We start from the raw sequence: 10,237 nt of genomic DNA on the forward strand, positions 1-10,237 counted from the left end.
AACCACCCCAGGTTCTTGAGCAGGGGAGTGACATGTTGAATAGGAAAGTGAAGCAGGCCACCTGTGCAGAGACACACATCATCCAGGTGTGGGGTAGTGAGGACAGCAACTAAAGCTTATGCAAATCAGATCTGATCGCCTCTAGCTCAAAAACCTTCCATGGCTCCCTGCAGCCCTCACATGAAAGTCGTTTCTTCTTACTATGGTCCATGGGCAGGGCCAGCTTCATGTAACGAAGGGTCAGTGTAATGCTCTGCTGTCACTATCTTGAAATACTTAATAATTTTTGAACAAGGAGCTCCTTTTTTTCATTTTGCACCAGGCCCTGCAAATTATGAAGGGACCCACAGGGACCTTTCAGTCTGGCCCCTTTTCCCCTCTCCTCATCCAAATCACACTTCTCCCTTACCCTTCATACTTCAGTCACGTTGGTCTTCCATCAGTTTCTGGAGATTGCTCCTGCCTTGGGACATTTGCGCAGTCTGTTCCCCTTGCCTGGAACACCCCCACCCCCACGTCGAGACCAACTTAGTTTTTTGTTCAACAGTTTCTTATCTTCCAGACTTGAGCATAATTATCTCCTGAGAGATAACTCCTCTGACCTCCCAGAACTACCTATTCAAAACAACACTTTAAAAATTATTTAAGCCAGCCCGGCACGATGGCTCACACCTGTAATCCCAGCACTTTGGGAGGCCCAGGTGGGCGGATCACTTGAGGTCAGGGGTTCAAGACCAGCCTGGCCAATGTCATGAAACCCCGTCTCTACTAAAAATACAAAAATTAACTGGGTGTGGTGGCAGGAGCCTGTAATCTCAGCTACTTGGGAGGCTGGGGCAGGAGGATTGCTTGAACCCAGGAAGCAGAGGTTGCAGTGAACTGAGATCACGCCATTGCACTCCAGCCTGGGCAACAGAGTGAAACTCTGTCTCAAAAAAAAAAAAAAAAATGATTTAAGCCTGAGTGCAGTGGCTCACTCCTGTAATCCCAATACTTTGGGAGGCAAGGCAGGAGTATTGCTGAGGCCGGGAGTTCCAGACCAGTCTGGGCAACACAGCAAGATCTCATCTGTACAAAAAATAAGAAAATTAGCCAGACATGGTGGTGTGTGCCTGTAGTACCAGCTACTTCAGTGGCTGAGGCGGGAGGATTGCTTGTGCCCAGGAGTTCAAGGCTTCAGTGAGCCATGATTGTGCCACTGCACTCCTACCTGTGCAACAGAGCTAGACCCTGTCTCAAAAAAAAAAAAAAAAAAAGCAATAATGGAGGCATTTCAGACATCTGTCAGCAGCCATAGGTGTTCAGGGGCTTTGTGCTTATAAAGGTTTGTTCGGTAACAAATATTCAGCTGGAGGGGGCATCATGGCTCACACCTATAATCCTGGCACTTCAGAAGGCTGAGGCAGGAGGATTGCTTGAGCCCAGGAGTTTGAGACTAGCCTTGGCAACAAAGTGAGACCTGATCTCTACAAAAAATAAAATAAATAAAATTAGCTGGGCATAGTGGCATGCACTGGCTGAGGTGGGAGGATCGCTTGAGCGCAGGAGGTCGAGGCTGCAGTGAGCTGCAATCACACCATTGCACTCCAGCCTGAGAGACAGAGTGAGACCCTGTCTCAAAAAATTACAAACTTAATTAATTTAAAAAAATTCAACTGAGGAAATAGTTCTAGCTCTCTCTTTCTCTCTCTCTCTTTTTTTTTTTGGAGGCAGAGTTTCACTCTGATACCCAATCTGGAGTGCAGCGGCATGATCTCGGCTCACTGCAGCCTCCACCTTCCAGGCTCAAGGGATTCTCCCACCTCAGCCTCCCAAGTGGCTGGGACTATAGGTGCGTGCCACCACACCCAGCTCATTTTTGTATTTTTTGTAGAGATGGGGTTTTGCCATGTTGCCCAGGCTGGTCTCGAACTCCTGGACTCAAGTGATCCTCCCACCTCAGCCTCCCAAAGTGCTGGAATTACAGGCATGAGCCACCACACTTAGCCATATTGCCATCTCTTAATGAAGTAAATAAAACCGTTTACACCACAAGAGATAGAGGGAAGGGATAGGATTTGCCCAAAACATAATAAATCCCCTTGGCCAAAATCATGGACCCTGGCAGGGTAAGATCAGAGATAGCATCATTTCTGCCTATGTGGGTGACGTTCATTATGTAAGTCCCATGTACCAGGATTCCCAGCCCATGCAAGCTCCGTGAATGATCACTCCCAACCTTATAAGGTTGGAAGTATTGTCTCCCCATTTTGTGGATGAGGAAACTGAGGCCTAGAGAAATTAAGTAACTTGCCAAATGTCACACAGTAAAGAATTGACAGAGTTGGGATTTGCACCTAGATCTGTCCAACTCCAGATCTCCCTGAGCCCTTCACTACCGCAAAATAGCTACTCAATTGGCTTGCTGTATGATTTGGGGCAAGTTCCTCAACCTTTCTGAGTCTCAGATTCTTTTTTTCTTTTTCTTTTTCTTTTTTTTGAGACGGAGTTTCCCTCTTGTCCCCCAGGCTGGAGGGCAATGGCACGATCTCAGTTCACTGCAACCTCTGCCTCCCGGGTTCAAACGATTTTCCTGCCTCAGCCTCCCAAGTAGCTGGGATTACAGGTGCCCGCCACCACGCCTGGCTAATTTTTTTATTTTTAGTACAGACAGGGTTTCACCATCTTGGCCAGGCTAGTCTCGAACTCCTGACCTCTGGTGATCTGCTCGCCTCAGCCCCCCAGAGTGCTGGGATTACAGGCATGAGCCACTGTGCCCAGCCTCTTTTTCTTTTTTTTAAGACAAGATCTTACTCTGTCACCCAGGCTGGAATGTAGTGGGCAATCTCTGCTTACTGCAGCCTCAACCTCCTAGGCTCAAGTGATCCTCCCACTTCAGCCTCCCAAGTAGGTGGGACTATAGGCGTGCAGCACCAGGCCCAGTTAAGCTGAGCCTCAAATTCTTTACCTATAACTTGTCCCTTATTTAAGCTAACACATGGTAGGTGCTGAAGTTGATTCTCTCTCTCTTTTTTTTTTTTTTTTTGAGACAGGGTCTTGCTCTGTCACCCAGGCTGGAGGGCAATGGCATGATCCCTCAACCTCCTGAGCTCAAGCGATCCTCCTGCCTCAGCTTCCCAGAGTAGTGGGATTACAGGCATGCACCACTGTTGATTCTTTATAGATGTTAATTCTCTGCTTAACACACACTCCCCTCCAACTCCCACCACACATACAGACACAGACACACACACACACACACACACACGCACGCATGCACGCACGCATGCCAGCCCCACAGCAGGAGGAATGTAACAGAAGCAATGCTTTGTGTTCTGTAACCTGTTTCCTTTTCCTGGACACACAGGAAGGTCATGTTCTCATTCTTCCTGCAGTTAGTAGAGTCATGTGACTACATAAAGGCCAATGAAATTATACGTGACCCCTGCGCAAAGGCAGTTAAGTGTGGATGTGCCTCCTTTGATTTTCTGATTCCTTTTCCACATGTAGAGGATTCAGGAATAGATTCCAGGGAAAGCCTGGGGTGGAGGCAGGATTGGGGGGCAAGGTCACTGCTTGGAAAAGAGCTCCCTGGGAGAGCCCCAACCTATATCAGACTTTGCAGGAGTGAGAAATAAACTCTGATTGGGTTAAACCACTGAGATATTTGGTTTGTTACAGCAGTCAGCATTAATTACACTGAATAAAACTGTGTATCAGTTATCAATTGCCACAACAATGCTACATAACAAACCACCCCAAAACTTAGTGCCTTAAAACAGCAACCATTTTTTTAGCTCAAGATTTCATGGATTGGCACTTTAGCCTGGGCTCAGCTAAAGATATTTCTGGTCTCAGTTGGGCTTACTCATGTATCTGTGGTCAGCTATTGGATTAGCTGGTGACTGACTAGGACAGCCTCAGCTAGGACGACTAGTCCCTGTTCCAGCTGTTCCAGTGGTCTCTTAGGCAGGATAGCCCAGGCTTGTTCACATAACAACTGCGAGAGTTCCAAGAGAATGAGTGGAATCTCTTAAGGCCCAATCTCCTAACACCCAGGCTTTGAATTGGCAATACCACTTCCGTATATTCTATTGGCCAAAAATAGTCAGATGCCTGGCTGGGCATGGTGGCTCACACCTGTGTAATTCCAGCACTTTGGGAGGCTGAGGTGGATGGACTACTTGAAACTAGGAGTTTGAGACCAGCCTGGACAACATGGGGAAACTCCGTCTCTATAAAAATTAGTCAGGTGTGGTGGTGAGTGCCTGTAGTCCCAGCTACTCGGGAGGCTGAGGTGAGAGGATCACCTGAGCCCAGACAGGTCAAGGCTGTAGTGTGCCATGATCGCACCACTGTACTCCAGCTTGGGTGACAGAGATCCTGTCTTAAAAAATAAAAAAGAGCTCAGCCTCTAGAATCACAGCCCTGGGCTTAAGTCCTGACTCACTTGCTATTGATTTTGGGCAAATGCCTTCCCCTCTCTGAGACTCACATTTCCCTTCTATAAAACAGGTGCTGGGGCCGGGCATGGTGGCTCACACCTGTAATCCCAGTGCTTTGGGAGGCCAAGGCAGGCGGATCACCTGAGGTCAGGAGTTCAAGACTAGCCTGGACAACATGGTGAAATCCCGTCTCTACTAAAAATATAAAACTTAGCCAGGCGTGGTGGTGCACGCCAATAATCCTAGCTACTCACTACTCAGGAGGCTGAGGCAGGAAAATCGCTTGAACCCAGGAAGCGGAGGTTGCAGTGAGCTGAGATTGTGCCATTGCACTCCAGCCTGGGCGACAAGAGTGAAACTGTCTCAAAAACAAACAAACAAACAACAACAACAAAAAAAACACAGGTGCTGGAAGAGAGGAGTCCTAACGTTGGGGGCTATTGTGAGAATTGACTGAGGGAATGCACCATGGAAATGTGTGCTGTAAATTACCTATTTTATTACACCCAAGGTGGGCTTAATAGCTGTCAGGGAGTGTTAGTATTATCTCAACCAAACCCTCAATTTACAGAGGAGAAAACAGAGGCTCAGGCAGGTGATGTGACTTGCCAAGGCTGCATAGCTAAGGAGCGGTGATGTCCCCACCATACTCAAGTTTGTCTGTTTCCAGAAGCTAAGGTCTTAGCCTCGCTACAGTTAGAAAGTCCTAGGTTTGAGTCTCGACTCTGTCCATTATAGCTGTGTGACCTTGGGCAAGTCACTTTTCTCTCTGGGCCTCAATTTTTTTCTTCGTCTAAAGAAATTAGCATCTGTCTTATAATGCCATGGGGAATCAATGGGAAAATACAAAGAAAGTGCTTAGCAGAGTGCCAAGGAGGGACAGTGTGCATGCTCAGCAATTGAAGGCTGCCAAGTTCCCGTTATCATCAGGGGCAGCGTTCTATCCATCAGAAGGGCTAAGAATAGTCTTAGCCCGGCCAGGCGCAGTGGCTCATGCCTGTAATCCCAGCATTTTGGGAGGCCGAGGCGGGTGGATCACCTCAGTTCAGGAGTTCAAGACCAGCCTGGCCAACATGTCGAAACCCCGTCTCTACTGAAAATACAAAAATTAGCCAGGCGTGGTGATGGGCCCCTGTAATCCCAGCTACTTGGGAGGCTGAGGCAGGAGAATCACTTGAAGCCGGGAGGCAGGGGTTGCAGTGAGCTGAGATTGCGCCACTGCACTCTAGCCTGGGTGACAGAGGGAGACTCTGTCTTAAAAAAAAAAAAAAAAAAAGGAATAGTCTTAGCCAGTGGGGGGTAAGGTGAGGAATAAGTAAGTTACTGTGGGCTAAGCTTTAGCACAGTGCCCAGCACATATTATAAACTTCATAAGCAGTTGCTATTTTAAAGGGTTTTTGTTTTGTTTTGTTTTTGTTTTTGAGACAAGGCCTCGCTCTGTCGCCCAGGCTGGAGTGCAGTACTTTTAAAGTTCTGAACCCTGTTGGAGGCCAACATGAGACCATGGGGGACCCCAGGCCCCAACTGGCAGTGGCTCCAGGCACTGCCTCCGCTGCCATTTGGCTATTATTAGGCCCGGCGTCCTCATCTCAAATCCAGATGGGGAGCGAGAAGGGCGGGTAGGGCAGGGCCCGGCTGGCGGAAGGCTGGGAACACGGCTTGGAGGCTGGGTTTGGGTTTGGGCCCCACCCTGCCTGCCTTCCCTTGCTTGCAGCTGGTCCAGCCGCCACGTCTACACTTGGCTCTGAGGTTGGTGCGGAGCACTCCCTCCCACCGTGGCCGCCTCCTCTGGGAAGATTCAGAGCCCTTCTGCAGCCTCAGCACTTTTCTGCCTGCCCCAGAGAGGCCAGGCCTGCGTGGAAACTCTGAATTGGACACTGCGCGCCTTCAGAACCAGCAAAAGAGCCATCCACCCCGCTGTCTACAGGTCTTCATGCCTCCATTGAGGCTTACTGGATCTGCTGAGGGGGAAGGGCCTATATACCTGGGTTCAAATCCCTTCCCTACCGCCAACATGCAGTGTCAACTTGGACAAATGACTTCCCCTCTCTGAGCCTCAGTTTCTTTGCCCATAAAAGGGACAGAATATTAGCATCTGCTTTCTAGGGCTGTGGTGATGGTTACATGAGTGCGTGGTATGCCATGGGCACTCAATATGTGTCAGTTATTTCATGCTTAAGTGTGCCAGGCCCTGAGGAGGAAACAAAGTTTTGGGAGGTTGAGAATCTGGGATGCAGAATGGCTGCATTCTGCTCCTGATTTGCTACACTACCTGAGGCCTGTCGCTTGTCCTCTCTGGGACTCAGTTACCTATTTGAACCATAAGGTGGGTATCTAGGACTCTGTGATGCCAAGATTCAGGTGCTATGTTCAGAAGTACAGAGAAGGGTTTGCTGGGATCCCACACTGACAGGTTGGTAAAATATTCATTCTCGGACTGGACTCTGGAGCCAAAATACCCTCGGCCCCTGAGCTGCTCCAGATACTCCCTACTCTGCCGGTCCAGGGCTGAACCTGGAAGAATCTAGACCCTTCTTGTTACAGTTTTTTGCCCTAGGAGGGCCTGAAGGAGGCCAGTCAAACCCTCTCATTTTACAGATGGGCAGACTGAGGCCCAGGTCTCCCCAGTGCTCAGGTTTCATCCAAGCGGAGCTTCCAAATGGTGGATGGTAGAATATGGTGATTAAGAACAAATGTTCTGGCCGGGCGCAGTGGCTCATGCCTGTAATCCCAGCACTTTGGAAGGTCAAGGCAGGTGGATTGCTTGAACCCAGGAGTTCGAGACTAGCCCTGGCAACACAGGGAGACCCTTGTCTCTACAAAAAATAAAAAAATTAGCCGGGCATGGTGGCACGTGTCTGTAGTCCCACTGTGAGCCTGGGAGGTCGAGGCTGCAGTGAGCCATGGTTGTGCCACTCCACTCCAGCCTGGGCGACAGAGTGAGACTCTGTCTCAAGAAACAAAACAAGACAAACAAACAAAAACAACAACAAAAGAACGAGGGTTCTGAGCCTGTCTCCTTATCTGTATAATGGTGGTCCTACCTCACGGGACTCAAGCTGTGAAGGTCATAGTGGAAACAAAATTGCCACACATGTAGTATAAGCATGATCAGGAGCCCGTGTCCAACCCATCAGGTAGCAATTACATAGTGTCCCACCATGAGCCTAGACCCCCACTCCCTGTGCCCAGGCATCAGGGACTCCCAGAAGTCTAAAGCGGTCCAGGCTGGCACATCCAGAACTCTCTCCTTCCTGTTCCAGCCCCTTGCCTCTCCTCTGTCTGTGAGGCTGGGTCTCCTGGAATTCATTGCTGCCCAGTGGGCATCTGAGGCCCCTTCTCCTCCTGCAGGGCCAGAAGTTTGCCTGGCACTGTTGCCCAGAGAACACAGCGGCTGGATGACATCATGGAGATGATGGCCTTGCCAAACTGGTTTCCCAACAGGTCCTCAGTCCCACTCCGAGGGCTGCTGGCCATGACCTAGGGCGCATCCAGTTCTGCACATAAGGAGGAAGGTCATACCCCTTGGATCCAGCCAACCCCAACAAGAACCATCCACCTCTAGGGACTCCATTCTCCAGCCTCACCTGCCTGTCTGTTGCCCAACAAGGTCCTCACAATCCTACTTTCGTTCCTTTGCTAATGCTGTTCCCGTCTCCAGAATGACGGTGCTGTCCTGGGGAGAGAGGCTTAGAGAGCTTAGAGAGCCCAAGGCACAGCTCCTCCGTTGTGCATATGAGCAAGCTGAGGCTCCAAGAGGGCCAACCCTTACCTAGGGTGGAGCCGGGGGTAAGACACCCATCACCCTTCTTGCCTCCTGACCCAAGGCCTGGGCTTTCTGTGCAGGACCCTGACTGGGTGGAGGGTTAGCCAGGGTGACTTAGGGATGCAACACAGACAGCTTGGTAAAATAGTCATTCTCAGACTTGGGCTCTGGAGCAAAATATTACCCCTAGCCTTTGAGCTGCTCCAGCCACTTCCCATTCTGCCTTTCCAGGGTTGAACCTGGAAGAACCTAGAGTAGACCCTTTCTGTGACAGCCCCTTGCCCTAGGAAGGCCTGAAGCAGACCAGTCTAATCACCTCATTTTACAGGGGGCAGGCTGAGGCCCAGGCCTCTCTGGTGCCCACAAGATACATTCATCCTGCTCACCTGGCATTCAGAATCCTTCGCAAAGAGAACCACCCACATTTCCTGCTCCACCCACAGCCTATCCTCCTCCTTTTCCCAGACTATTGGTCTTTGCTCACACTGTTCCTCTGCCACAAATGCCCTTTCATGCCTTTCCCCCTCTTCTATGTGGGGTGAATTTTAAAAATTAGCTGGGCATGGTGGTGTATGCCTGTAGTCCTAGCCTCTTGGGAGGCTGAGATGGGAGGATTGCTTGAGCCAGGAGTTTGAGGCCACGGTGAGCTGTGATCATGTGACTACACTCCAGCCTGTGGGACACAGCAAGACCCTGTCTCCAAAAAAAAAAAAAAACAACAACAAGTGTGACACAGTTTATATGCCAGTTCCCTAAGAAGTCTTCCAGAGCTTCCCCCATCCTAGTGGCAGCAAAGTGGAGGGAAGGGGCTTCAGCATCAGGCAGAATTCCACTTTAGTCTGAATGCCTTTACTAGCCCAAGGTGCCTTCACCTCCCTGAGCTTCAGCTTCCTCTGTTGAATCAGAGTGTACCTATCTTGCACAGTGGTCACCTGGCAGTAGTGGAGCCCCACGTCTGATATGCAACAGGTGCTCAGCAAATGCTGGGGCCCTCGTCACGGGATGTTTACTCTTTCCTCGGTTGTAGCTGTAAACTTCCCTAGCACTGTACTGGACTGCCCTTTGATCTCTAGATCACTCCCACTCCCTTGCAGAGAGGAAGACAGAAGCAGGTGGGTATGTCTGGAGGTGGACCCAGGCACTAAGGGCTTGAAGGGGCAGGACCCACACATCCCTTCCATAGGGTCAAGGACTAGTGAGCGCATGTGCCAGACGGTAAATCCAAGCATGGAGGAACTCACCTGTACCATTCCTCCTAGCCTACAAGAGGGCAGGGAGAAAGGAGGGCATTAGCACAAAGCAGGCTATTCATTGGAGCTGGTGACCGCCATTCAGGCAGGCCCTGAAAATCAGAGGTGGCCTAGGTGTGCCCTGCATGAAGGGGAGGTCCCAAGGGACGCGCGAATTTTGAAGTATTCAGAATTGGCCTTAGAGGGCGCCTGACCCTCATTCTGGATAATAACATGGCATCTCGCCCAGGTAGAGAAGGCCTAGGACCTTGAACTATGTCCTCTGAAGTGAGCTCTGTTTGCCTCTCCTGCTGTGTAGCATTGACAAGTCGCTTTCTTCTGTGCCTTGATGTTCTTTTTTCTTTTTTTGAGACAGAATCTTGCTCTGTCACTTAGGCTGGAGTGCAGTGGCACAATTTCGGCTCACTGCAAACTCTGCCTCCAGATTCGAGTGATTCTACTGCCTCAGCCTCCCAAGTAGCTGGGATTACAGGTGCATGCCACTTGCCCAGCTAATTTTTGCATTTTTAATAGAGACGGGGTTTTTGCCATGTTGGCCGGGCTGGTCTCGAACTCCTGACCTTGGGTGATCCATCTGCCTTGGCATCCCAAAGTGCTGGGATTACAGGCATGAGCCACCGCACCTGGTCTGTGCCTTGGTTTTCTGATGTGTAAAATGGGACCACTTCTCAGGGGGGTGAGGATGAAATGAAATGACACATGGAAAAGACTCTCAATGTGGAGACTGGGCCTTTCCTTAGATGGGGGCTGGGGGGTGTCACAGAGGACCTGAACCGGGGCTCTTCTGGGGCAACAGG

This window comes from Pongo abelii, chromosome 23 (assembly GCF_028885655.2).
Source record: "Pongo abelii isolate AG06213 chromosome 23, NHGRI_mPonAbe1-v2.0_pri, whole genome shotgun sequence".
Lineage (NCBI taxonomy): Eukaryota > Metazoa > Chordata > Mammalia > Primates > Hominidae > Pongo > Pongo abelii.